The sequence below is a fragment of the Rhipicephalus sanguineus genome, unplaced genomic scaffold (genome assembly GCF_013339695.2).
Source record: "Rhipicephalus sanguineus isolate Rsan-2018 unplaced genomic scaffold, BIME_Rsan_1.4 Seq360, whole genome shotgun sequence".
In the NCBI taxonomy this organism is placed as follows: Eukaryota; Metazoa; Arthropoda; class Arachnida; order Ixodida; family Ixodidae; genus Rhipicephalus; species Rhipicephalus sanguineus.
Genome location: NW_023615099.1, coordinates 19,630 through 24,762, shown reverse-complemented (window position 1 = coordinate 24,762; position 5,133 = coordinate 19,630). Strand labels below are relative to the sequence as shown.

General features: G+C 46.5%; 1 pseudogene; it reads right to left on the bottom strand.

Annotated features, from left to right (window-relative positions):
• Nucleotides 1-3,416: 3,416 nt before the first annotated feature.
• On the bottom strand, nucleotides 3,417-4,302 carry LOC119377130 (uncharacterized; annotated as a pseudogene).
• Between the last annotated feature and the right edge of the window lie 831 nt (nucleotides 4,303-5,133).

Here is a 5,133-nt window from a genome sequence, read left to right as displayed (position 1 = left end):
TGTGTGATCTGGTGGCAAAGATAAGTTAATATCTACAAACTGAATTCTGTTCTGGCCAGGTAATTCGTAGGTGAAGGTTAAACCTCACCTGTGTCGTTCAAAGACCGCTAAAATATCTTGCACAGAATTAGTGTGTGCCAATCCAGGTTCTTTTTTGAAAAGAACTTGGTAGTCATCTATGTATCTGAAAACCTTTAGCACAATATCATGGTCAAAACAGCACACCAGATCACAATCAATGCTGGCCAAGAAAATACGAGCTAGTACAAGTGCCATGCACGAGCCTATACATAATGCCCTCCCGTGGAACAAGGACTTGGTTGCTAAATGAAACTATGTTGATTCAAGATAAAAATTCAGGAAGCCTCAAAATATTATCCAGGCTGAAACCACTGGTGTTTCTTTACATTTCCTTTTTTCTTCTCTCTATTTTTTTTCTTTGTCTCTGTTATTTATTTCTTTCTCTATATATGCAAAAACGACAGGAAGTGGAAGATGGAAGCTTGCAATGAAAAAATGCGTAAACAGGGGTGTGTGTGCTCAAGCCGACGTTCCGACAAGTGGGACTTTTCTTCAGGGCTGGAACTGATTTCCTTAGCGCTTTTGCGCATATGCTGTTTACCTCTCTCCTCCAATCCAAACAGGAGTAGTGGGTAGCTGTGAAAAGTGGGGGGGGGGGGAGACCACCGTGACGAATGGGGCGAGTCAAAAGGAAAGAGTTATTCCTTGAAAGAAAAGCGGGGTAGGGGGTGTGCAGACTGCAAAAGTGTAAGCCCCACAAGGTGCCTAGAAACACTGTTTAAACAGCTAGGTTGGGAACAAAGAGGAATTAAAACTGATATAGAATATCTGGGTAATCTGCAGTTTACAGACATCATGCTCTTCAGCAATGATGGGAACTAACTGCAAACGAATTACTGATGATCTATACCAAGAAAGTACTAGAGTAGCTGAAATAGGACTGAAAATAAATCATCTATAAAGACTAAGCTTGTGCACAATATCCTAGTTAAAGAATATGGGTTTAAAATTAGTAGCCAGCCTTTAGAATGAGTACAAGAGTATGCATATCTATAAGAGTTACTAAGATGGGTGCATAGATGTGAAAAGAAAATTCAGCAAAGAACAAAAATTTGCTCGAGCACTTGCAGCAAACATTACATAATCATGACCAAAAACTTGCCGCTGTCCTTCAAGTGAAAAGTATACCGTTACTGCAGTCTAACACAGTACTAACACAGAGCACACAAACTTGGAGAATAACAAAAACTCATAATCAAAGACCATGCAGTGTGCATTGGAATGAAAAAAGACATGTAACATAGAGATAGAAAACAAGCACAGTAGATCAGAAACACAAAGCATCAGCTGACATCCTGGTGACAATTAAAGGCTCCAAGTTGCGACCAGAGTGCACATGAACATCATGGAAAGCTTGTAGGTAGTGAGAAGGCCAGCACCAGAGGTGACCAACTGGACTTCTCATCTAAAAGTTGCTTGATCATGAACATTCACAGCATCTAACACCTTGACTTGACATCGCAATGAACTTCTAGTGCTGTTGAAATTGTCCTCGTAGGCTGTGTGATGGCAGAAACAGTCCTCCGAGACATAGTTTGGAGTGTAACACATCACTGATGTCAAGTACCCCCAACTATTCCCACTGCATCGAGTGCTGACACCACAGCTGTGGCTCGACATGTACAGTATGCCGTCAAAGGTGGTGGGTAAGTTGTTGGGGAGATGCGCCAGTGGAAACGGGTCAGCAGCATGTGGTGGTAGACACAGGCTCATTATTGGTAGGTGGCTGCTAGGTTGATCCTCGCTGCAATGGTTTGGCCTTGCGAGGCTGTGTTGACGCCAGGTAGGCTTGTGACTAGAATCATTTGTCAGTGATCCTGCGTCCTCTTGCTTCAAAAAAGGGTGCACATGGTAATTGTGGCATAGTGAGATAAGAGCACTTCACTGATATGACTGACAAGTGCTGTCAACGTGGTGGGTGGATGTTGAGGGGAGTGATACAATGGAGGAGGTTCAGCCTGCGTCATGGTGGACTAGTGGCTAGCTCGAGGTTGAAACAGATGATGCACTGGCTGTATATCAACAGATACAAAATGGCAAAAAAAAATTGGCTCAAAGCTTGCACTAAGCCACGCAAAGCTCGATACACTCTGAAGCTGATCGATCTCTTGCTTACTTATTGCTGTATCTAGGGGAATTTGGCTGTAGCGAGGTTGAACTTGGCTTGACTGGCGAAAAGCGAGTGGATATGTAGTGAACCACCTGCCTTTTCTTAGACATTGGATGTTTAATGAGAAACCGTTGGCTCGAGCTGCACTGCGGCCCTCTCCCTCGAAGAACGGTCTTGCGACAAGTTCTACTCAGCCACACATCTTCCAGCTCGGTCGTAGTGTAGAGGAAGAGCTTCTGCAGCACACGCAAGTCAAGGTCGTGCTACTCCACTGATCACACAGTCCTAAGAGTGGACAAGTTGTTTGTGTTGAACCAAAGGACGATCACACACTTCATAGGAATGTCCAAATTCCAACGAAAGGAAACTCGCACTGAAACCTTGTGTCGGCACCACCGGTGGAGGCACGGGCTCCCTACACTTCTTGGTAGGCTGGACCTTGCCGCAGGGAACACACTGGAGCAGCATTTGCTGCACGTTTGGGCTCCCTGTATTCGGGATCTTCTTGACACTGCAGTCCTCTTCCGTTACAATTCGCTGGCCTTATACTCCGGATCTTCCAGCGCTGCCACTGACTTTCACGCATAGTGGCAAGCCTCGCTTCTCAAACTGCAGCTTCTTCCTCAGAAGTACAATTTATCTTCGGGCATCCCATAACTGCGTATGGTTAGGCGCGAGTTCGTTCGCAGCCATTTTTTGGGCGAACTGTACCTTCTTCATTTTTAGTGGACCAGTGGTGAGTAGTGGTATTTACCTCATTTTTGTGGCACATACCCGTATATGATGACAGAATTCGTGATACGAGATACAAGAAATGATTTGCTAAACAGCTTTGCTGTTAAATCGGCACAGAATAACCTATGAGAGTCTAAGTAATGCACAGGCATAGACATTTTTTTCTTTGTACACTGCAATAACCTTCCCATAATGTTGGTTGATCTGCCTCGCCACAGTGGTCTAGTGGTTGCGGTGCTCGACTGCTGACCCGAAGGTCGCGGTGATCGAATCCTGGCCGCGGCGGCTGCATTTTCAATGGAGGCGAAAATGTTTGAGGCTTGTGTACTTAGATTTAGGTGCATGTTTAAAGAACCCCAGGTGGCTGAAATTTCCGGAGCCCTCCACTACAGCGTCTCTCATAATCATATTGTGGTTTTGGGACGTTAAACCCCGATATTATTACTGTCAACCAAGAATTCCCTTTGCTTCAAGACTGATGGTTGCGGCTTCACTGCAGGTGCAACAAAGGAAAAACTATGTAGTTGCGCTTGCGCCTCAGTTTAAGGCACTGTGCTTTGCCACGAAGGTCTTCAAGCCGCCAGGTTTTCACATCACCACTAGAGGCATCACACTTAAATATGCGAAGCCAGGATGACTGCAGTGGAACTTTGTAAAAGTCCCTCGGATTTTGTAGGGCTGCAGCTTTACAACTGCTGTCATTCACTTCCACCACAACAGCCGGTCCATCATCCAGTAAAAAACAGTCTCCTGCTTTTAGTTCACGTGGCCCTTGCTTCTGCACCTTCGGAGTCAGATGCCTCATCTCTGACAGCCTCCTGCTGAGTTGAGAGAGTGGCTTGTTAGAGGAGCGCAGCAACTTTTTCATTTTCCCCAGATGGTTTTCAAAAGGGAAGGCGCTGAATTCGTCGAGGGGTCCATGCACCAAGCACTGTTCGGCAAGATGGCTGAGGGTGTGCACGTTGTACACAAGCTGTTTAGTGCCATAAGTTTGCCGAATTGCTGGACAAAGTATCGCAGCAGGTCACGGGCAACTGATTGTACTCCACATGGTACTGTGGAGAAAACCAGTATAGTGATTGCCACATGAAACATCAGAAAGTGCTTGTACTGTGACGCTGGGAGCACAGATTTAAGCACTACAGGCCCCACGTAGAGGAGGAATGTACGAAATTCTGATGCCTTCCAGCGGTCCAGCTCTTCTGTTCCTCTTGGCTTCCTTTGAAAGCAGCTGGAAAGGCACTTGCACATTCTCGCAAATGATCGTTGAGTTTGCAGCGCTCAAACCTACCCAACCTGCATGTCCTAGGACCCTGCCCTCTGCTCACCCAGTTTCTGAGCATGCGCCGCATCACACCCAAGCAGACGAGATGCATGTATTCAGTTGGAAAACACATCACCATATCCAAGCTCAACGGCAGGAATGGTGAGAGGCCATTGTGGTGATGTTTGTCCTCTTGTGAGCGAAAGGAGTCATTCGTACGCAGGGGTGCATGCAGGTTAGGAAACGTCACTCGCCCTTCCATGTACTGGCCCTTTTGCGTACACATCTCGCAAGCATAATAGCCACTATGGCCAGCTACAGCTTTAATAAAGCTTCTAGCAGGTGTATCACATACAACTGCTGTCAGGGTCACACCGACGTGGGTGCCCTTTATAACTATCCCATTAGAAGTAACATCAAGAACTTCGTTTACAAATGGGGCAAGGTAACTCTGGAGGTCCGGTGGCTTGCCGGGTCCACAATAAACGCTCACCACAAATGGTGTGAAGCCGTTATGTTGCTACATCGGCAAAGAATGGGCCAAAAAGATGTCTGGCTGCTTTTAAAAAGTGGAACGCCGTCAATGTTTGCTTGCAGCTTGATATCTCGCGGCAAGTGCCCTGGTCCTATGGCTTGTCGTATGCCTTCAGCTAGACCAAAATGCACAAAATTTCCACTTTGGTCAAGCTGCGCTTTTCTCTCCGTCCGCATCACGGTTCGGGCGTCCTTTGGCAGGCCAGGAATGCCTCGGCGCCGACAAAAATCAAGAATATCATTGATGTTGTAATGCGTCATGTTGTGATGGCTTGCAATGACAGCAAGTTCTTCAGCTGCTCTCAGCTCCTCTGCAGGCACATCATGTGAAGGCACCCCTTGGCTACCAGAAAAGCCTGCAGCTTCAACTGCTTCCACCTCTTCGACAGACAGCTCATCTGAGCAAGAG